The sequence below is a fragment of the Balaenoptera acutorostrata genome, chromosome 1 (assembly GCF_949987535.1).
Source record: "Balaenoptera acutorostrata chromosome 1, mBalAcu1.1, whole genome shotgun sequence".
In the NCBI taxonomy this organism is placed as follows: Eukaryota; Metazoa; Chordata; class Mammalia; order Artiodactyla; family Balaenopteridae; genus Balaenoptera; species Balaenoptera acutorostrata.
Window position 1 is genome coordinate 36932769 of NC_080064.1, and position 24445 is coordinate 36957213.

At 42.0% G+C, this 24445-nt stretch overlaps 1 protein-coding gene and 1 pseudogene across 2 annotated transcripts in view; one reads left to right on the forward strand and one right to left on the reverse strand.

Annotated features, from left to right (window-relative positions):
* The window catches only part of RNF220 (ring finger protein 220), a 216682-nt gene that overhangs the window by 11049 nt on the left and 181188 nt on the right, over positions 1 to 24445 (forward strand). The window lies entirely within an intron of this gene.
* Positions 20208 to 20401, reverse strand: LOC130708085 (cytochrome c oxidase subunit 7C, mitochondrial-like; annotated as a pseudogene).

Below are 24445 nucleotides of genomic sequence, written 5' to 3' on the forward strand. Positions count from 1 at the left end.
TTACTGGAGCTGAAAGCTTAACAAGCAGTTGCAGGATGTTGTGAAAAGTACTCTAATAGGGGAAATATAAAACACCATGGGGTTAGAAGCAGGAGCACCTATCTTGTCTGTGAGTCAGGGATAGCTTTCTGGTGGGAGTGACCTTTAAGCTGATATCTGAAAATCAAGGAGTTACTTATTCAAAGAGGCTAGGTGTGGCAGTTTGCTTTTCTGGACCAAGTATTGCATCTGAATGCGGAAAAAAGAACTCCGGAGCTTCCAAGGATTGCTCATGATGGTGAGTAAGAATAGAATTTCTCTCTACCAGGGCCTCAGACCTGACCTTGGGTCTCCATTATATTTCATCCTATAGCCAGGCATTCTTGAGAATGTCCATTTGGTGCTTATATGGTTCTGAGGCCCAGCATCATGTAGGGTCTTGCTTTTAAAGTAACTTTCTAAAGATCAGTCACTATAAAATACTCTCTGATGACATATGATATCTTAAGACCCATGAGCACACAGAACCATGCTTGGGATGGAGTAGACACTCAGGAAATATTTGCTGAATGCAGGAGGACCATGACCCTGTTGATGTTTAGTGGGATAGATTAAGTGCCCTAAGCTTTATACTAAAGTTCATGCTCAGCTATGTACTTTGCCCTGCATGGAGACCTGATGGATCTCAGGATCTAGAGTACTTCCTGGCCATTAAACTAAGCCACATCGCACCGAGGATTCTTGGCAGGATTTCTTGGCAAAGTTTCCTATGGGAGGTGCATTGCACAGACTTGACTTGCACGAGGGAGGTTAGGAGAGTAGTGCCAAGACTACCGAAGAAGGAAAAAAAGAAGGTGAAGCCAACCGTTGTCCCAGCCTGGCTCATGTAGGCATCCTAAAAACAGTTCCTTCCAGCCGGGGCCTCGGGACTCCGCCGTCTCTGCTGTGGTTTTCCTTCCCCCGGCCTCTTATCGCCATTGTCGTAGCTCTACATGCACAGCATTTCCTGAGCTCCTGTGTGTAGAGCCCTGGGCTCTGCGCTGTTTGCGGGGGAGTCAAAGAGTTAGGAGATGATACTTCCTCTTCTTGAGGGCCTTATGGTTAAGGTGAGTAGTTAGGATGTACATGTGAAAAAGAAACAATAATGTAAGATAACAGACAGATAGGACTCTGGGATTTCAGGAGAGGGAGTAATCCCCAAGGCTGGTTTCTCAAAATGTGATCTAAGGACCACCAGCATCCTGATCACTTGTGGTTGTGGTGGCGGAGAGGCTGGGTTGGGGATGGGGGAGAATGTTACTTATAATGCATATTCCCAGGGCCCACACCAGACCTCCTCATCAGAATCACAGGGAATGTGGCCTGGAAATCTGCATATTGAGCGAGCAGGTGGTTCTCCTTAAAGTTTATGACCCCCTCCTCTAGGGTGAGAGTCTCAGAGGGAAGCTCTGGCAGAGGAGTATGGCTTTGGAGGAAGGGGAGTCAGGACCAGGCAGTGGAGAGGGAGAGGCTGGGACTCCACTGAGGAGCCCGGGGCTGGTAAGGGTGAAGGCTCAGGGCTTGCCCACGGCAGTACCTTCTCCAGTCTCCTGTCGTGGGTGGGATCTGGCAGCTGCCCCTCCTTCCCAGCTTTGCCTTCACTCCTCCTCATGTTGTTTCCCCCTCCCTCCCTTATTGCCGATCAGCTGACTGTATTGGCGCAGACCTCCCCTTTCTTGGTGCAGCATTGTAATTGAGGTGGCCCAGCGGACGGGTTCATGGTGCTTAGCCAGATGTGAGGGAGGCCAGTGAGCGCTTTGGTGCTCCTTGGGCTCCAGCCAGCTTGTCTTCTCACTGCTGTTATACTGCCGAGAAGGGGCTGGAGAGTATTTTTTGCCAGCCTCCTCTCTCCTCTTCCCCCTGAAGCTTCTGTTGCTGAAATGCTAATTTGGAAAGAAAGAAGGGTTAGAGGAATCTCACAGTGTCAGAATCGGTCACCAGCACCTGCAGGCTGGCTCTCTGCTTCAAGCTTTAACCCTTCTGGGGGCAGCTGCCAGTGGGCAGGAGGTTAAATGAGCCGCGAATAGGGGCCTGGTTCAAGGTTCGGGTGGCTGCAGACACCTGTACGCTAGTGGTTGCTCTTGGCAACCTTGCTAATGGACTTGGGCTGGTGTTCTTTTCCCAGCGTACTTCCCCCTTCTTAAACACTCATCACTTTGTATTGTAATTATTTGCTTAATTGTCCCACCTCCAAGGGCCCATGTCTGTCCCCTGTGTGACTCTATGCAGTATTTCTCCTTGTGTAGCACCTGGCTCAATAAACATTTGTTGGGAGAGTAAGGGAACCCAGGACCACTGTTTCCTGGGCCAGGTTATGCTGAGCGTTGCCAGCTGGCTCTACCCACTTTGACCTAGTCTGAAGGACCGCACAGGATCCACCAAGGGCTGGGCACCTCGTGGCACGTTTACAAGTGGGAAGTGATGACAAGGAATAGAGGCGTTGGGTACAGCTCAGCGATGGGGCAGGAGCATCGAGCCAGAAGCTCTGACTTGTTATTTGCTAGTTGTGTAACTTTGGGCAAGTTGCTTTGTTTCTCTGAGCCCCAGCTCCTCATGTATAAAACGGGAGGTGGCAGATAATCTTTGCCCTACTTTATAGGGTTCTTGAATCAGAAAAGATAATACAGATGTGTTTTGGTTATCTAAAAGTAACCATATAAAGGCCACACAATATATATTATATATATATATATCCCCTTTCAAGAACATCTGTCTAAAGAGTAAAATGGTCTTAGGAGACTAAAGTAGTTTATGAAATACCTGAGTGTTCAACCTAGAGGGAGCCCTCTTACATGCTGTTTCATCCTTGAAGTTGGCTCCAGAAGAGAGGCTGCATTCCCTGACACTGGCTGCAGCTGTTTATTTTCCTAGGCAGTTTGGGACAAAAGCTGTGTAGACTTTTTGTGAACGTAGGTTGGCAGGCCCCTTTCTATAACAGATCTGTAACATCTCAGCTGAAATTTTATCTTGCCAGATTCCCACTGAAAGGAATGTACGCTCTGCCTTTCTTCTCAGCAAAGTTCAGAGCATCTTCATTTTTCGTTTTCCAGGGCCAGTGACTCTAATCCTACTTCGAGGAGGGAAATGTTTTGGCTCAGAGGCATAATGCTTCGGCCTAAGGAATGATAGGCAGAATCAAGGTGATGAGGGCTTTCTGCCCTGGAGACCTTTCCTAGGCTGTGAGAATAGCCATGCTCTACAGGCGAGTAGGACAAGATGAAGAGGCCCTTGTCAGATTTGGAAGGATTTGGAAGGGCCTTCCCTTAGGGGAGAGCTTTAGAAGTCAGGGCTGGGCCAGGAGGATTGGAAAGAGCAAGCATTTGAAAAAGGCTTTACTTGTGCGGTAAACTTCACTGTGTGATTATTTAATAGACCATTAACAAGCAGATTCATTAACAAGATCTTAATTAACAAGTTCCAGGGTTATTCCTCCAACTTCCCAAGGGAACTGTTCTCCTCCTATTTAGTCCCAGAGACTTCCTATCCTCCTTAAACTAACCACACCAGATGCATTTAAATTCAGTCTTTTTATTGCGAGTGAAATGACTGTGGGCAAAGATAGGCACAGAGGCCGCTCCTAATAAGAATAGTAACACCTTTGGAGCACTTTCTAGGTGTCAGGCCCAATTCTGAGTGCTTTACAGGCAATCATTTATTTAATCCTCATAACATTCCTATGAGATAGGTATTGCCATTTCCATTTTACAGATGAGGAAACTGAGGCCCAGAGCGTTTTAGCAACACACTGTACTCATTGTCACAACAGCAGGAAATAGCAGAGATGAGATTCAAATCCAGGCAGTCTGGCTCCAGAGTCAATGGGAAGGAGGAAAACCCCAGGAGAGGGAGGCCTGTGGGTCAGATTCATGAGGAAATAAGAATAAGAATAATCCTTGTATCTGCTCATCTGTGCTGGACACAGTTCTCAGTACCACACGTATGTATGTCAGGCTGCGTCCTTATGCAAAGTCTTCTGTAGTGAGCAGCTGTTAGGCACAATCTGTTGGCTGCTCACGAGGCTTTGTCACCCTGTCTCCACTGTGAGTTCTGTGAGGTGAGATCTGTGTCTTATTCATCTCTGTTCTCAGTACCTAGAGTGTTGCCTGGAACGTACTAGTTATGATCTAAAACAAAACAAAACAAAACAAAACAAAAAACAGTTTGTCAAATGTACCCCTTGATGGAAGGGGGAGGATGCTTTAGTGTCTGCTAAGTCCTAGTGCTTCTCACGGTGCAGTGCCTGCCTTTGGGATACTTCGCACTTTACAGATACCACAATTCAGAAGACCTAACTCTGAGACAGGACAGCTTCATCTCATCTTTCTGTGCCCCAGTTTCCTCAGGATAAAGTGGAATCAGCACTAGTATCAATCCCCTAGGGTTGTTACAAGGATTAAATGTGTTCATATAAAATGCAAATCAAGTCCTAAGAACAGGCCCTGGCACAAAGTAAGGCTTTAATATGAGTTAGCTAGAATCACTATTACAGGGGCTTGGGCACAGATCTGAAGTCTCTTGAACCAGGATCTTCCCGTGACCCCCTGCCTCTACTCTTGATAACGTTACGGGGACAGTGAACTCTGGTGAGCCCTGATCTCTTATGGGTTTGTACAGTTTGTGACAGGTCTTTCTATAGCCAAAAGAATTCCCAATTGATATTAAGGAGCTGGTACCCACAATGTTGTCCTTCCTTCTTGGCTCCAGTTAAATGGGGCTGGGGCACAAAGGACTAGAACTCACCTGGTGACCCCCCTTTTTAACTGCCCTCAAAGGCATAGGGTGGAAATAACTAGAACTCTTACCCTGGAAAGGACAGTGAACCATCAGGATTTTCTTTTGGGATAAAGGGCTTGGTTAGTCTTGTTGTTGGCCTCTGCCCTGCCAGCCACTCAAATAGCAAAGTCTGTGGGCCAGCTATATTGGGGAGAGGATGAGGGAGTGGTAGAATGCCTAGAATCATTGGGAAATTTGAGCTAGGAAGGAACTATTGCAGGTTGCTTTATTTTTCTTATTATTTAATTACTTACCTGAAGCTTAAGACTGTGTTTTCCCCTTTATACTAAGGGAAAAAAATTCCTTTTTCACTATCTAGATTCTCATCCCATTCTTACATTCTACAAAAACCCTTCTCCTCGGGCTTCCCTGGTGGCGCAGTGGTTGAGAATCCGCCTGCCAATGCAGGGGACACGGGTTCGAGCCCTGGGCTGGGAAGATCCCACATGCCGCGGAGCAACTTGGCCCGTGAGCCACAACTACTGAGCCTGTGCATCTGGAGCCTGTGCTCCTCAACAAGAGAGACTGCGATAGTGAGAGGCCCGTGCACCGCGATGAAGAGTGGCCCCTGCTCGCCGCAACTAGAGAATGCCCTCGCACAGAAACGAAGACCCAACACAGCCAAAAATAAATGATTAATTAACTTAAAACAAAAAAACAAAAAAACCCTTCTCCTCAATCTCAACTTGAAGACTTCCTAGAACACTTGTTCTCATGGCTGGCCACTTTTGCTCCCACTCCTGTATCCACCCCCTGCCCCATCATCTGTAGTTAACAATCGATTGATGCTCATAAACCCCCAAACTGGCCTCCCTCTTCCCAACTTAGCATCCTTGTGTTCTTTCTAAGTAGCATGGCCACAATATCACTTTCTTTAGCAGCATTCTAACTTCTAAGAAGCTTAATAGGCAAGGAGATTGTGGGCTCTTTGACTTTCTCTGAGCCTCAGCCCTAAGTGGTTTATTCTATTAAGCTGATTCTTGATGGTGCATAGAGCTTCGCTGGATAAGAAGTTGGGGGCAGTGGGGGTGGGGTGCAGTTAGAGGCATAGGATGCTCTCAGTCCCCCTTCCACTCTGCCCCTCCCTCCAAGCCATTCCTGCCCTGTGATTCTGTTTTCAGAGCTCAGGAATGAAGGGAGTGGTAATGGAGCTAAAGTAAAGAACATTTCTTAGCAGACTTAAGAAGTTGGCCTTTTTCCCTGAGCTGTGCTTTGCCCTCTCCCCACTATCCTTCCTGCCCATTTGTTCCTGCTCTTCAATCAACCACTTTGGGATTTTTTTCCTTTCTTTCCTTCCACCTTAACTTTTGCCTCCACTCCCATTATAGCCACACACACAAAAAACAGTAATGAATAAAAATTAAGAACTATTGATTCAAAGGCAGGAAATCCAGGTGTGGAATGTAGGAAAAAATAACAGATTCAGTTCTAACAAGGAAACAATGCAGAATTCTTCTTGATGTTTTTCCTCAGAGTTATGCCAAGATGAATTTCTTCCTTCTGCTATTTGGACCCAGATTAAAGATTTTCGGGTTTCCCTATTAACATTCTTTCTTGCTTCAGGAGGGCCAGCAGGTTGGAGAGCAGAAGAGTGTCTGTTTTTTACTGAATCACGGTCAGCTGCAGAGAAACTTTAAGGGAACTTTGTGAGCAGGAAAAATGGGGCTGTCGGAGAATTGAGGGAAGGGAATCACGAGTGTAAGTGTAGAAAAAGTACAGGACAGACTTCACAGAGGAGGCAGGAAGAAAACCAGAAGTGATCAGAAAGCTAAAAAGAGGGAAAGAAAACTTGAAGATGGAGGCAGGAAGACGATGGAAATTTTGAAGCATTTCAAGGAATTACACATATTTTGTTTGATAACACAGCCATTGTTGGTGAAGGTATGGGGAGACAGGGTCCTGTACACATCATTGGTGGGAGCGTAAAGTGGTACAGTCTCTTTGGAGGGCAGGTTAGCACTATTTGCCTATGAAAGTTTTAAATGCAAATATCCTTTGATGAGATTCAACAATAAGAAATTATCCTACATATATTTGGTCGAGTACCTAAAGATGTATGTACTTTATAGGATTGTTTGTAATTTGAAAAAACAGAAGCAACCTAAATGTAGATTGATAGGGAATTGATAAAATAAATTATGATACATCTGTATAAAGAATATTAGGTAGTGGTTTTTAAAAATGAGTTAGAGCCATATGTGCTTATATGTAAAACAAGGTACAGAGAAGTATATGACCCCTTTGTATAGAGAAGAAGATACGTATATATCTTTATATTGATATTTGCATGCAGAACTTTTGAAAGGGTGCAAAATTAATTGTTGACAGTAGTTTCCTTTGAGGAGTATGACCGAGATGGAAAGTAGGAGTAGTACCTTTTTTTTTTAAAACTTTGAGTTTATTTATTTATTTACTTATTTATTTTTGGCTGTGTTGGGTCTTCGTTTCTGTGCGAGGGCTTTCTTTAGTTGCGGCAAGCAGGGGCCACTCTTCATCGCGGTGCACGGGCCTCTCACTATCACGGCCTCTCTTGTTGCGGAGCACAGGCTCCAAACGCGCAGGCTCAGTAATTGTGGCTCACGGGCCTAGTTGATCCGCGGCATGTGGGATCTTCCCAGACCAGGGCTCGAACCCGTGTCCCCTGCATTGGCAGGCAGATTCTCAACCACTGCGCCACTAGGGAAGTCCAGGAGTAGTACTTTTTATTTTACGCTCTTCTGTGGGATTTGAATAGTTAGCATGTACATGTACTATTTTTTTTTTTTTTTTTTTGAAGCGTTATTCACCTTCTCTGTGTCTCAGATTCATCATTTTATTTATTTATTTATTTTTGGCTGTGCTGGGTCTTCGGTTCGTGCGAGGGCTTTCTCCAGTTGCGGCAAGCAGGGGCCACTCTTCATTGCGGTGCGGGGACCGCTCTTCATCGCGGTGCGCGGGCCCCTCACCATCGCGGCCCCTCCCGCTGCGGGGCACAGGCTCCAGACGCGCAGGCTCAGCAGCTGTGGCTCACGGGCCCAGCCGCTCCGCGGCATGTGGGATCCTCCCAGACCAGGGCTCGAACCCGTGTCCCCTGCATTAGCAGGCAGACTCTCAACCACTGCGCCACCAGGGAAGCCCTGTACATGTACTATTTTTATAATTTAAAAATCTGGTTTATAATTTAAAACAGATAACGTGGAAGTACTGGAGCAGAAAAAGGACGCTAGGTAAAAACTACAGAAATCCAAATAAAAAGTATGGACTTTGGTTAATAATAGTGTATCAATATTGGCTCATTAGTTATGACGAAGTACCATACTAAAATAAGATGTTAATAATAGGGGAAACTGAGTGTGAGGAATATAGGAACTTTCTGTACTATCTTTGCAACTTTTCTGTAAATCTAAAAACTATTCTAAAAGATTTATTTTAAAAAAGACAATTTGGAAGACTATTTTATGGGAAAGGTCCATAGCCTAGCATCTAAAGATTGAATCTTAGAGAGATGAATTGATAAAATTGAATGATTCGTCTGGTTCTAGAACTAATTACTAATTGGTTCCATTTCTTTCAAACGGCCAAGTGGGATGAGATGTACAGTCACAATTGCTGGACAAGTGTCTGATTTCTTGTTGTTGTTTATTAAATTAATTTTCTTTTCTGAATTAGTTTGTAAAAAAGTTTAACTGACGGTTGTTTCAGTTTCAACGTCCAAAAAGTACAGACTGGTCCAGGAGCTATATGGTGAAGGAGTTTCAAAAATGAAGAGACTTAAAGGTGGTCAAATGCTTGCTGCTTTCTTCAGATGAGCAGGGTGGGGTGGACAGAGTGCAGATGTGAAGGGTATGTGGATTCCCACTTAACTAGCTCCGTTTATGGCCATTTCTATGAGATTTGCCCCTCACGTCGGCACTGCAGCCAAGTAGAAGCAGGCCAGAAGACTCCATCCCTTGCCATCCTCTAAGTGGGGTCCCTTTCCTCCATGTACCATGAGGGCTATTGGTGGCCATTGGCAGTTCTTTGCAGCATTAGGGTCTAGAAAACACAGACCTGCCATTGGCTCAATATATGTCCACATCTGTCTTTCTGCCACTGATGGTAAGAAATGGTTAAGACCACGTATAAGAAATGTTCCCTCTGAATTAGTTTACATGCCAGCCAGAGGAAGGAGGACTTGGTTTTACCTTTCCATGTAGTGGAAGGAGCTCTCTAGGCCCTGCGCCCAGTTGGCCTTGGCACCCAGTTCAGAGGAGGGATCCTCTGTAGTACTAGATACAACTGATGACTTCATCCTTCTTGGAATTCCCCTCCCTTGGCTTCTGGGACATGATACTCCCTTGGTTCTTTTTCTACTTCTTCAACCATGTTTTTGTTCCCATAATACCTGGTGTTTCCCCTTATTGCAGCACTTATTTTTTTTTATCATGATTGATAGAGAGTGAAGTGTGCAGGTGAGGGGAGTAGGGTGCTATATTACCCTGTAGAGGAATTTTAAAACAACAATCAACTAAAAGTTTGCTTGCTTTTAAATACCATCACATGCTGACAGTTTTAAACAACGTTGAGTATAAAATATTTCTCCCCGAAAATCTCTTTTGTTGGTCTAAGTTCTGAAAAATTGCTGTGGTTATTGAGTTTTAATAATACATATGTAAGTTTCAAATGTACATCTTTTTTATTATTTATTCTTTAATAAACACTGCATTCTGTAAGGAAGAATTGGGAGAACTTCCAGTTACACTGTGGGCCACGACATCTGCAGACTCGCTTCAAGTGTAAGTGCCTAACAGCTCAGAAGCAACTGGGCTCACTTAGGACACAGTTTCTATCCGTATTCATATGCAGGAATATGCAGTACCCAAGTCCTGTAATACTGCATATTCCTGCATATGAACAGTAGATTCAAAGTGAACAATGAGAGCACATTAATTATAAAGAGGAGGAAGCATAAATTGAGTGATTTCAATTCTGCCATTCTTTGTGACCACTTGGAGTTCTTATTTATGTTTAAATTTTGGAACAGTGAAACAAGCTGTGAATGAGGGGTGGGACATTTTTGTTTGGTCTGTGCAAATTTTAATTCACTTAGTAAATAGTTTACTAAACTAGAATATCTCTAAAAATAAAACATTCCTTTAATATTGTTAATCACTTATGTTAAAGCTAAAGAATTAATCAAGAAAATAGCTTTATGACTGATTATGTCATAAAAAATGTAAAAATGATACGCTGTGTCAAATATGCCTGGTATACCTCTGGAGGTGATGTCTGAATTGAAATATGAGTGATGAGCAGGTGACAACCACATAAGTGTTGGAAGAAAGGTGTGTTGGCACATTTAAAGAGCAGAGAGAAGGTCTGAGGGCTTGGATGGGGTGAACTTGGGGGGATGCAGCAAGAGATGAAATGGAGAGGGGCTAGACCTCCGCGAATCTTTAGGGTCACAGAGAGTTTGGATTTTATTCTAGATGCAACAGGAGGCCGCAGAGTGTTTAAACAGGGAGATGTACCTTGTTGTCATTTATCATTTAAAAAGATTACTCGGGCTGCTATGTGAATAACCGACTGAAGGAGGGTAAGTGTCAGTAAAAGAGGACCACTGTAAAAAGGCCATTGCAGTGTCACAGTGAGAGAGGGGGAAGGAAGCATGTCTGTCTTACACTTCTTGAAATATCCACAATGCCTTTCCCATAGTAGGTACTTAATAAATACTAAATAAATAAATTTATACAGCACTAAGTGTCTTAAAACAAAACAAAACAAAACCAAAACTGCAACAGGACAGATGCTGAGTAACATGGTGTTAAGCCAAGAACCACTGACTTTGATGCTCAACAGATTGGATTTTAGTCACAGCTCAAGCACTTATTAGCTGAGCTGCTTTGGGGCAGGTCATTTAAACTTTTCTGAGCCTCAGTTTTCATGTCTGCAAAATGGGAGTGAGCTGACTCACCTTTTTGTTTTTTTGAACAAATTAAATGAGATAATGTATTTATAGCGTGGTGCCTGATCTGCGGTAGCCACTCAATAAATAGTGACTATTATGGTTAGCAGGACGTGAGACAGTGGTCACTGGGGCTTTGACGTGGTTCCAGCCATGGGGACAGGGCATCTGAGACTCCTTAGGGTGTGAGGAACACTTTGGATCTTTTCACAATTGAGATTCTGTCTCGTGAATCTAAACTTTCACTGGCTCTTGAGTAACTGGATTTTCAAGTCTAATGAGGAAAAATCAGAAGAGAACTCTGGAAAGAGAAAGTTAGGGTTAGATTATTCTCTCAGCTCAGTTCTTCCCTTTGATTTTAGGAAGAGTCATATCTCCTGTCCCTTCATTTCCAAGTGGGACAGTGAAGTCCTAAGGTATGTGCTTCCTTCCACGCAAAGTAGCTACTCCCCAAAGCAAGTTTCCAGTTTTCTCTGCAAAAGCTCCACGGAGCACAGGGAGCTCTAGTCTTGTACCTAGTTAAATGCCTCACTTAAGGATGCAATCATAGCTGTTTGGCTCTGTAAATCATTTCACCCTCACCTAGAGCATTCCAGGCCTCTGGGACTGCAGCAATGGCCATTCAGAATCTTTGAGGGCAGGGTGGAGCTGGAGACAGCATTTATCCTCAGAGAGGAGAGAGCCACCTCTTTAGGGGTGATATATTTTTTCTTTCTCTTAAGGTTTTCTTGCCAAGATATGTGTGTATGTGTGTGTGTGTGTGTGCGTGTGTGTGTGAGAGAGAGAGAGAGAAAGAGAGAGAGGAAAAAGGCCCAACAGTGTAGAGAAACTGTTAGCACAAAGGCCAGGGGGAGGGACTTGCCAGGGAAGACAAGGAAGTGATTTTGCCCAGTTTAAATCCCACTTGAACCGTGTGGTTTCTGAGTCCTGAACCTTTTGAGGTTCAAGTTGAGTGCACTCTTGACAAAACGTGATTTTCTGGTTCACATCAAAAAGGCTTTAAAAGACTTCGAAGTCTTTTCCTTGGGACATCAAACAGCCCTCCACAAAGCAGGGTGCTGATGAGATGCCTGCAAATGAACAGATTCAACTCTCCCGTGAGGATTAGATTCTCCTTAAGAAGCATGTGAAGTTGGAAACACGGGAGAAGGGGCTACACCAAATATACTCCCACACGGGGACCCCGGCGTCCTCGCGCCTGTTTACCCTCAGTACCTCCCGGGCCTGGAAGCTGACCTTATTTGTTATAAGGTTCACATCGGAGTACCCAGGGAATTAGAAGCCGAAAACAAACTCTTCTGTATTCTCTACCTTGCCTAAGGCAACACTTATGTCCCCCAATAAAAGGTGTAAATTAACTTAGAAAAGATAGGTCATTCCTTTGAAAAATTGTCAGTTGTCTAGGTGGCTTAGAGCAGAATTTTGCTTATTGAACCAGCCTCAATCTTTAGAGAAATAAGGACTTAAATATCTGCTCTCTTAAGGTAAGTGGACTAGGCGACTTTGAGTTTGGGGTAGGAAACCAACCAACGCAGTAGACTCTGTCTCAGAGCCAGCAGCAGATGCTAACTGCAGACACGGCTCTGGGTAGGTCTACGGCATGTACACAGTCTCTATGCTGAGCAGCTGAAATATTAATGATTAGCTTTAAGGTGAAGCAACTCTCCTGAAGAAACCATAATTAGCAATTAAAGTATATTTAAAAAACTGTTCCAACCAGCAGCTTCTAAATAAGTAATTGTCACTGCTGATTGAACCTGTTTTCTTTCCCTGTGTTTCTTATCTTGTTCCTCCCTTGCATAACTTACAACCCTGTAAATGCTCAGTAGCTTTTAATATGATTCTGTCAATACGTTTACCATGGTGACTTGGGCCGTATTTGGCGAGCATTTGAAGAAATCAGTCACTGGTTGGAGGGAGGAAAGACAAGCTGTCGATATCCAGGGAGAAATGCTAATAACCCTGGTGACAAATCATCCTCTGGATTCTCCAAGGGTTAAGAAAAAGCACCTCTTAGACATGGGAGCTCAGGGCTAAGTGGTGGTGACTTGTTAGGAAGCACAGACGTTAGCTGTCACAGACCTGCAATGTCCTTTTCATTGTCTTACTTTGTACCTCTCAAAGCCACAGATGAGTTTTGGAGACAAATGGGCCTGGATTTGGGTCCCGATTCCCCTGCTTTTTAACTGTGTGACCTTGAGCAACGCCAAACCTTCATTTTCTCGTCTGTGAGTTAGAGATTGTAATACCTAGCCTCAGAAGGGTGTGGAAAAGGCCTTGCACAAAGATATTATTCACTGCTTCTCAGACTCTTCTGGGAAAGGAGACAAATGATAGAAGAAAATAAACTTCTGGCCCCAGCATCGTAATGGTGAATAGAGAGTATAACGTATTTAGGAATCTTACATTATCTAAACTTTTTGTGAATTTTGCATTCTGGGTTTAATTTATCAAAATAATGTTTAAATATGCTTGATCATTAATAGAATTGGTGCTCTGATATGATACATTAATTCAACACATATTTATTGAATGCCTACTACGTGCCAGGCAGTTATAGACACAAAGGACACAGCAGTGAATAAAATAGGTAAAGTCTGGAGTACCAGTGAGTCTACGACTGCATCAATCAGGAAACCTAGTACTGGCTATCTCTGAGGTCCTCTGTGACCCACTTGAGGGGACATCAAACCCTACGCCAGAGAATCCTGGGGAGGACTGGCTAGTTGCCATGATTTTAAGCAGGGAAAGATAGTGAAACATCTACCCAGAGAGAACTATTAATATTTTGGCATATATCCTTCGAGATTCTTTTTATGAGTAGATAGGTAAGTTGACAAAAATTTTATAAAAGTAGGATTATGTTAACATGCTAGCTTGTGACTTTCTTTTTCACTTTTTCATTTATTATAGATAGTGCTCTGTGTCAGTAAATATAGATCCATAGCACCACTTTTAATAGCTACTTAGTATTCCATTGCAGGGATGTATCATATTTTATTTAACCAACCTCTGGTTGTCTAATTAGATCGTTTCCAGCTTTTCAGTATTATAAACAACACTTACAGAGAACATCTTTATAAATTCACCTTTGTCAATTGTCTGATCATTTTCTTAGGATATATTCCTAAAAGTAGAATCTCTGGATAAAAAGTATGCATATTTCAATTTTTATGCTTATTGCCAGATTACTTATTTCTTCATGCTCTTATCAACACATTAGGATGAAACTTTTTAATCTTTGCCAATTTAATAAGCAAAAATGGTATTATGTTAATTTAATCTGCATTTATTTAGTTACTAGTGAAGTTAAACATTTTTTAATATTTTCTGAGATTAGTTTATCTTCTTTTTTGAAATGCCTGTTCATTTCTTTTATCCACGTGGTGTCCACCTTTCTCTTATTGATTTTAAGTACTCTTTTTATTAATCCTTTTTCATCTATAATTTATGTTGTATATTTTTTTCCAGTTTATCATTTGTCTTGATATATTGGTGGGGTGTTATTGTTGTTGGTTTTTTTTGTTTTTTGTTTTTGGCTGCACTGGGTCCTTTTTGCGGCTCTTTGTTGCAGTGGGCTTCTCTCTAGTTGTGGTGTGAGGGCTTAGTGGCCCCTTAGCATGTGGGATCTCAGTTTCCCAACCAGGGATCGCACCCACATCCCCTGCATTGGAAGGCGAATTCTTAACCACTGGACCACCAGGGAAGTCCCTGTTGTTGTTTATTTTGCATATAGAAGTTTTTAATTTAATGAGGCATTTTATTATTCCTTTCCTTTTTAGTTTCTGACTTTTAGCTTATCCTTAGAAAGGTATAAGGCCACTCCTAATCAATCCCTAAAGCTTCCAATGTGCAAAAGTTACCTCAAAGATAATAGTCCCCAACTTGGAAAAAGCCTAAATCCTAAGATCCTCTGGATGTCCACTCAAAGGGAAGAAAAGAAGTATCCATACCTGAGAGAGGAAGTCTGTAGGGCCCCAAGAACATCAATGAAGTTTACACCCTAATGGAAAATACAAAACAGTAATTTAAAAAAAAATGTGATGAGTGATATTATAGGAGAAGGGTAGAGGAGGCTATGGAAGTTAACAACGAAGAAACCTAACTGAGTCCAAGGTCTCAGGATATGCATCCTGGAAGAATAGATATTCAAGTTGAGATTTTAAGACTGAGTAGAAGAGTGGGGAAATACATTTCCATGCAAGGAAATGGCAAATGCAAAGACTTACAGTCTAGAACTGTAAATTATGGTAGCCACTAGCCTTGTGGGGCTATTTAAATTTAAATTAATTAAAATTAAAGAAGATTAAAATTTGATCGCCTTGGTCCCACTAGCTACAATTCAAGTGCTGACTACCCACATGTGGCTAGTGGCTATTATAGTGGACAGCTATAATATGGAACTTTTTCATCATTGCAGAAAGTTCTATTGGACAGTTTCTGTGGAGAAAGAGCTTGATGTATTCAGGGAACTGACAAGAGTTTACTCCAGCAGGTACATTCATTCATTCATTTATTCATTCATTCATTCATTCGTTTATTTATTTATTTATTTATTTGTGGGTGTGCTGGGTCTTCGTTTCTGTGCGAGGGCTTTCTCTAGTTGCAGCAAGTGGGGGCCACTCTTCATCGCGGTGCGCGGGCCTCTCACCATCGCGGCCTCTCTTGTTGCGGAGCACAGGCTCCAGACGCGCAGGTTCAGTAATTGTGGCTCACGGGCCTAGTTGTTCCGCGGCATGGGGGATCTTCCCGGATCAGGGCTCGAACCCGTGTCCCCTGCACCAGCAGGCAGACTCTCAACCACTGCGCCACCAGGGAAGCCCAGCAGGTACATATTGTGCAAGGGAGGGGAGGGGCAAAAGATGAAGAGGACATAGCAAAGAATGGAGGGACTTAGTCAAAGCTGACCCTGGGATTGGGACTGATGTTCCCAGCCTGTTATAGAGGAAGTAAAAGGGAAACCGGGAAATAAGTTTAAGATTTATTATACAACAACCCTTCAGGTAGATATCATCTCCATTTTATAGTCTCAGAAGATTTAAGACATTGACCAACACACAGCTAGTTAGTGGCAGAGCTGGGATTCAAAGCCAGACCTGTCTGATGCCAAAAACTTGTGCTCTTTCCCTGTATCACTGCAATAGATTGCAGAAATCTCTACCAAATGATCTCTTCAGTCAGGATAGAAGGAATTCTGACTTAGAAGAGACTGCTTCTCAACTTGGTCCTTCTTCCCTTGGGGGAATGTTAATCATGGGTGAGCTTGGGACCCCACCTGGAGGTACAAGTGAGAGCTTAGAGGCAGAACTTTCTTTGGAGCCTTAGGCCTCCTGTTCCCTGAGTCTCAAAGAGAAACTCCTTCAGGTACCTTAGAGACCTTGATATTAGCCAAATTCAAGCGGGAGATCTCCTCAGGGCCTGGCCCTCAGAACCAGGACTGCATTGTCAAGGAGAGCAGCCAGCTTGAAGCAAACCATCTGAAACCTGGCAGTGGTACTCCTATGTATCAGAATGTGTCCCTTGATTCATCCCCTGACCTAGAACCTGTTGCGGTGGCCACTTCCAAGGTACTATCTTTGGAAAGAAAGAGTGCCGGTCCCCCGTTAAAGGGGAATTCCTTGCCCTAGTACAATCCCATCTCATCCAGCAGTTGAGAGAAGTGTCAGGTCGTGCCTGCCCCAGCCCTAAGCAGCCATGGGGACCGAGGCTTTTAGTTTGCTGTCACAACTCCAGGCCTTTTCTGAGCCTGTGAAAGTCATGCATGGCAGGATATTAAAGAGAATTACCATCAGGATGTGAATTCTAGATTAGTCTGCTTCCCTAAGTACAGTATCTATTATTTTCTAGGGTGAACATGGTACCTTCACATTCTCTGAGCTGGTATGAATGAATGAGGGGAAGATAAAATGTAGAATCATTCAGAACAGGAATAATGAAGGATGCAAATCTGGGGAAGAAATACGAGATACGGTCAAGGTGATAGATAAAAGGATTAGCCTTGGAGATGAGCAGTTATTCTAAGAGGAGTGAAAGAAGAGAAAAATTTTAATTGATGGGGAGAAAGATTCTAGTGGCCTCTACCTTTAAAGTAGGAAGTGGAGAACTGTAGAGGAAAGGACAGAGTAGCAGCTGAAAACTTAATGCATGGAGAAGGTTTGTGATCTCCATTGAAAGTAGTGCATAGATTACTCAAGACATGATTATAAGAAGAGTAAGCAGCATTTCTTCATTCATTCATTCATTCCACAAATTTATTGAGTACCTACTATATACTGTGAACTATTAGGTCATAATAATCCAGTGTAAACAAGACCCAGCTTTCCTTCAAGTAGCTTACAGTTGTGGAGAACACAGATATATAAACAGCCAAATACATTACATTGCAGCAAGTATTTTAAGACAGATAAGTACATGGTATAGTTCACAGACTGGTACCCAACCTAGAATTAGGTCAAGGAATTATTTTTTTCAGTTTTATAATTTTATTTGACCATCAGCTGTAAGTTCTCATCCAGATTTTTGAAAGCAGTGACAGGTACATAGGTATACAGCGTATAGAGCTTGTTTCGTGGACCTTCATCCTCAGTACATTTTCTGGACAACCACACCTGGATGGATACAGTATGGGGCATTCCTTATTCCTTTGGCCCAGACAGCTTTGTTGAGCCTGGTGTCAATGCACTCAGCTGGAGTTCCCATTTTTTTCATGGCAAATTTCCAGATCTCTTTGAGTGCCCGAGGGGCATACTTCTTGAACTCTACTCCATGGATGTTCATGTAAATGTTGATGGTGTATTCTCTGGTCACTACCTCATTGATTTCAGAACAGTCCTTCTTCTTGCCACCTTTTTTTGTGGGACCCAGGTTGGAAAGCAGGGGATCCTTTATGTTTCAATTCACATGTATATATCTCCTATGTGAAACCTTTTCTGATTTCTTTTTAATTTTCAACAAAACAGCTTTTCACTTATAAACACATCTAGCAGTACATAGTTGTTAATGTACTTTTTGTTTTTTCCCTAAGTACATTAATTAATTCTTTTATATTGTGAAATATAGCATACCTAGAGAAAGGTGCACAATCTACATGTGTACAGTTAAGCAAATAATTGAACCCTCATGAAACCACAGCCAGCCCAAGAAACAGAACATTTCCAGCATCCTACTAATCCTTTGTATACTTCTCCCTGGTCACAACCCATCTCTCCCTTACTTGGATAATCACTCCCTTGACTTTTATGATGATTACTTTCCAGCTTTTCTTTATAATTTTATTACCTATGTCTGTATCCCTAAACAATATAGTTTAATTTAGCATTTTTGGATCTTTATACGGGTAAAATCATATTTTTGTACTGTTTGGGTCTTGTTTCTTTTGTTCATCATTAAGAGTTTAGGATTCATCCATACTATTGCGTGTACTTGGAGTTCATTCATTTTTATTGCTGTATTATAGTCCATTGTATGAATACACCCTGATTCATGTATCCATTCCAATGATGATTCATATTTAGGTTATTTCCAATTTTTTTCTTATGGAAAATGCTACCATAAACATTTTTTATAAGTGTCCTGGTGTACAGGACACAAGTTTCATTAGGGTAGAGATCTGGAACTAGAATTGCTGGGTCCTGAGATAAGTGCTTCTTCAACTTTACTAACTAACATCAAACTGTTTCCAAAGAGGTTCTGCCAGTTTGTTCTACTACCAGCATGTAGAATTTTTGTTGTTCCACATTCGTACCAATACTTGGTATTGTGAGACCTTTTCATTTTTGCCAGCCTTGTGGATATATAACAATTTCTCAGTGTGGTTCTTACTTAAATTTCCCTGGTTACTGGGTAGAGTACGTTTTCATGTGTTTATTAGCCATTGATTTTTCTTTTTTTGTGAAGTACCTTTTCAGAGTTCTGCTGATTTTTCTATTGGGTTGTCTCTAACCTGATTTCTTCATGTAGACATAGTATTTCTCCTTCTAGTCAACCTATTCTCCTTATGAGTATCTCCTACAAATATACTCTTTTGTTGTTGTTGTTGGCTGCGCCACATGGCTTGTGGGATCTCAGCTCCCCAGCCAGGGATTGAACCCAGGCCACGGCAGTGAAAGCCTAGAATCCTAACCACTGGACCACCAGGGAATTCCCATCCTACACATATATTCTGTATTTTCTAACTGCTCTCCTTATCTCTAAACTCCATCCTCTTCATAGCTACCAGAGTTCTGTTTCTAAGACAAGCCCTGTTCTTGTAACTCCCATGCCTGGAACACTTTGGTGACCCCCATGGCCTCACAGACAGCACAGTGTGGAAGGCCCTCCATCATCTGCCCTCTGCCCAACAAGCCTCAGCTCTTACTGGATCCTCCCAACTCCTCCTCCCTCCTTTTTTACTGTAACCTCCATCTCTACCAAACTGCTTGCAGTTCCCTGAACACATAAAATTGTTTTACACCTGTTTTGCTAGTTATCCTTTTTCTTCCTTTTGCCCTTAATTTGGAAAATACTCATCTTTTTAAAACTCGGTTCAAAGGTCACTGCCTCTATGAAACCTTTCCAGCTTGCCTTCTCATCTCTCATTAACCTCTCCATCTCTTGTCCTTCTACTAAGCACACTATTGTTATTTCTAGCAGGGCATTTGTTTACTCTATTGCATGTATTGGTCCATATACCTGCCTCCCCCATCAGACTGTACATAAACGCTCTGAAGGCATGGGAAGCCCCTGAATGTAGGGAAATTTCTTATTCCTCTTTTCATTCCTAAGGCCTAGCACAGTGTCTGGTACAGAGCAGGTGGTGATAAATAGCACAAATTGTTATTAATGTTATAACTATCATTAGGAGTACTTGTCTATCTGTTTTCCTTATTAGATTGTGAATTCCTTGAGGGGCCTGCTACTTGGGTGGCATGCAGTGATATTTGTCTAATGAATGAATAACTTATAAAAACTTCTGAAAACAACGATTGCTCTAAAGCAATATTTGGAGTAGGAATATAGAAGTCATGAGTATTAAATTTGCAGAGAAACAAAACTGATTTACATCCATCTCATGAGGATGAAATTTTAGGCCCAAACTAATTCAAAGCAAAATTTTATTAAAAGAAATGTAAAATGTTATGCTTGGGTTAAAATTTTTTTAAGGATTTATGCCATAAGTTTATTTACAAACATATCTAGGATGTTGAGTTCAATCCTTTTTTCAAAGAGATTGCACCTCTTAAAATGCTCCTCTTCATTTCTGTCTCATGGATTATTATTTTTTTTTTATATTTATTTGGCTGCATTGGGCCTTAGTTGTGGCACGCGGGATCTTTGTTGCGGCATGTGGGATCTTTTTTTTTAGTTGTGGCACGCAGGATCTTTTAGTTGCGGCATGTGAGCTCTTAGTTGTGGGATGTGGGATCTAGTTCCCTGACCAGGGATCGAACCCAGGTCCCCTGCATTGGGAGCGTGGAGTCTTAGCCACTGGACCACCAGGGAAGTCCCTCATGGATTATTTTTTAAGCAGTTGTTGTCTTACTATAAAGAAAGGTGCAGCAAATCCAGACCCAAAGTATAAAGTCATCATAGCTAATAACCACCACTTGTTTTCCACTGAAAATGGTAAATTATTCCCTGGACCTTCCTCATAGTGGCTCTTACAGACCATAGAGGTTGTGAACCTCTCCGGATGCTCTGTCCCAACATAGCACTGTTGGGAGCTGTTGGGAGCTCTGTGAAAGGCGCAGAGACTGAAGGTAGAAGAAATGGCGGCAGCACCTTGGTTAAAATATTAAGCTGTAAAAGTAGGAAAAACTTAACTTGTTGGTTCATATGGAAAAGGAGTTCAAATTTGTTAGATGATATTGTCCTCCATCTAAAACAGTTAAGTTTCTGCAGTAGATTCTAATTTGCATGAGACTGGAAAGATGAAAATCTAAGGAACACAGTGTCAGGAGATTATCCGTTGGTTAGCACCTATGTCTGCTGTCTGAAGAGCTTGTCACTGTCACAGTGAAAGCTTGTACATGGCCCAGCTAAGACTTTCTTTGCTCAACAAGAGTGCCTGTTCCTCAGAGTAACCATTCTGAAACTGTTTCAAAGATGAAACAATGGATGAAGTTCACATGCGTGGTACTCTGTCATAGACAAACCTACGATGAATGATGTACAATTTCTGATCCACGAGCTCTGCTTCCACCTCTTTCTCTCCCGCCCCCAAGAAAGCATATCATAATGGAAGTGAGCAGTAGTGACATTATTTATTATAGTGATAACCTTGATCTGTTCCAAGTTATATTTTCTAAAAACTCAATCATTTCTCTAAACTTCAATACTTTGTTAGTGGTAAGAAATTACTATATTCCTCACAATTGACATCTTGGTTGAGAACCAAGATATGTACAGAGGTATATTTGTAGGAAGAAGAGAGATTTTGGAATCACACCAACTATAATTCATATTGCAGTTCAGTCACTGCCGTGTGATCCTCAGCTAGTTGCTTAATATCTCTGACTTTTATCTGAAAAATGGGCTACTTTATAAGTTGCTGTCAGGACTATAAATAATTATGTAAAACACTCAGCATAGTGCCTGCCTCCTAAATATCTTTCAGATCTGTATATATATATCTCTCCCAGCTCCCCACCTCTCCGAGGCTGCATCCCTGTTTTAAGCCACTAACATCTGTGTTCTGGATTACTGCATCATTGTTCGTACTGGTCTTTTGCCCCCATCCTTTCTTGCCCTGTTTTATTCAGAGCAAAGGATATTCTGCAAGGCTGACTTGAACCCTTAACCCCTAACATATGGAGACGGATATGTAGCTACCATTTACTGAGCGCCTATCACATGAAAGGAGCTGGTCTAGCATTTTATGCATCATCTCATTGAATCCTGACAATAAGCCTGTGAAGTACGTATCGTCATTCACCTTTAAAGAACTAGAGGTTGCAGAGATTGAATGACTTGCCCACAGCCACTCTGCTAGGAAGTAAGGGGCGCTGTGTGTGTCCAGGTTTCTCTGGTTTCAAAGTATGTGCTTTGTTCCTGTTTCATGCCGCCTTTGCATCAGGCTCAGAGACTGGTGTTGTTAAACCTCCTAATCCTGTGACTAACTCCCTGTGTGCTGATTCTGGGCTTACCACATGGTCTCCTAGGAATCTGGCTTTGCACATCAATTGGCTACAGGGAGATGATGATGGAGGAAAATATCTGGTCATATATTAATAACTGACACTCTAGTTTTATGCTTCAGTTTTTTATGACTTAGTGAACATGCATAAAGCTCCCTGGGTTCTCTCAACTCTGACAGGATTGAGTGTCTAGACGAGTAAGACTGAGGGCCAGACTCTGGACTTTGATAAATTTGCCAAGGGAAATACCACCTGGTATGGGTCTTCTGGCAGCCAGCCTCCTGCTTCAAGTTACAATTTTCTGATGCCTACAATTAACCTTGATGACATTGATGAAAAATCTTACATTTGGTTCGAGACTTGACTGCTTTTATAGAATTTTAGCTGGTAACAGAGATGCAGACACTCTCTGCACTTGGTTTCCTGAGACTTAGGCTAGTCTTTGTGAATGGCTGCTCATTTCTTAATGTTTTCTCAAGCATTCAATCAACAAACATGTTTAGAGCCCTATAACAAGGGGGAATACAAAGAAATTTAGTAGTTTAAGATACTTACAGTGTAATGGGGATCATTAGACATGAAAAAAAGAAATGACCAACTATTAAAAATACAAGATCCCAGTACTTTCACATGATAAGCATTCTGTGAATCAAATGGGTTTGAAGTGAGTGTTTGATGTAACATGTGCCTGGAGCTTATGTGGGAGCTCAATAAATATTTGTTGAATGATTGTTGAATGTTGACCTTCTAGATGCCACTCTCGTAGACAACTTCTAATCCATACCTCTAGCCCTGATGTCTCTAACAAGCTGCAGACTTGAGATATCCAACTCTCCACTGGACTGGTTAACCTCAGTGAATAGCCCATGAGCACCTCAATCACAACATATCAAAACTGATTTTATTAACTTTCCCTCTTTGGAGAAGCAGTATAACCTCGGGATTAAGAGCACAGGGTCTGGGATATTGGCTGTACTTATGGCTAAGTGACCTTGGGAAAGTCTCTTAGCTCTTCTTTCCTCGTGTGAGGGAAATATAAGGTTCTTCTTCAGATTCAATGAGATAATGGATACAAAGCATTTAACATAGTACCTGCACATAGTAATCATTAAATGTTAGCTATTGTCATAATTTCCCCCAAACTTCCTGTTTTCCTTATTTGGTAATGATGTCATTATCCACTCCAACCCTCTCCTTCACCCCTCGCATCTAATTAGTTACCAAAAACTGTATGTTCTACCTTTTTACTATCTTTATGATTCATTCAACATATAGTTACTCAACATCTGCTGAATGCCAAACACATTGCCAGGCACGAAAGACACAGAGATGAATATTTACCAGTTTCTGTGTTTGCAGAGGCAGATACATACATAGTTGCAGCCTTCAGATGATCCACATAATGGAAATGCACAAAGTGTGTTAAAAAGAGCCTGGAAGAGATATCTCTTCCGCCTTTCAAAACCAATGCTCTCACTTAAGCCTGCATCACCTCTTACTGTAGATATTGCAGGAGGTTTTTTTTCCTTCTTCTTTTGATTGATTTTGAAAAATTACAGGTGAAACAGAAATACTTGCTATAATAAATTACAGAACATTAATTACAAAGTAAAAGTCTCTTTTACTCTACTTTTTTTTTTAAATATTCACTTTTTTAAAACAATTAATTAATTAATTAATTTTTGGCTGTGTTGGGTCTTCGTTTCTGTGCGAGGGCTTTCTCTAGTTGCGGCAAGCGGGAGCCACTCTTCATCGCGGTGCGCGGGCCTCTCACTATCCCGGCCTCTCTTGTTGTGGAGCACAGGCTCCAGACGCGCAGGCTCAGTAATTGTGGCTCACGGGCCCAGCCGCTCTGCGGCATGTGGGATCCTCCCAGACCAGGGCCCGAACCCGTGTCCCCTGCATTGGCAGGCAGATTCTCAACCCCTGCACCACCAGGGAAGCCCCTACTCTACTTCTTTAATCGACTCCCCTCCATAAAGGTAAGTACTGTCTACAGATTAGTATGTACCCTTCCAGACTTTTTCTTCTTTATACATGTGTGCATTTATATATTTTATGGTAGATAAAAATATAGTTTTTTACACAAATGGAATCATACCATAAACATACCTCTTGCTTTTTTCACTTAATGATATATCTTTAAAATTTTTCCATGTCGAAATAAAAACAAAAATAAACAAATGGGACCTAATTAAACTTAAAAGCTTTTCCACAGCAAAGGAAACCATAAGCAAGACGAAAAGACAACCCTCAGAATGGGAGAAAATATTGGTATATGAAGCAACTGACAAAGGATTAATCTCCAAAGTATACAAGCAGCTCATGCAGCTCAATATCAAAAAAACAAACAACCCAATCCAGAAATGGGTGGAAGACCTAAGCAGACATTTCTCCAAAGAAGATATACAGATTGCCAACAAACACAAGAAAGGATGCTCAACATCGCTAATCATTAGAGAAATGCAAATCAAAACCACAATGAGGTATCATCTCACACCAGTCAGAATGGCCATCATCAAAAAATCTACAAACAATAAATGCTGGAGAGGGTGTGGAGAAAAGGGAACCCTCCTGCACTGTTGGTGGGAATGTAAATTGATAACAGCCACTATGG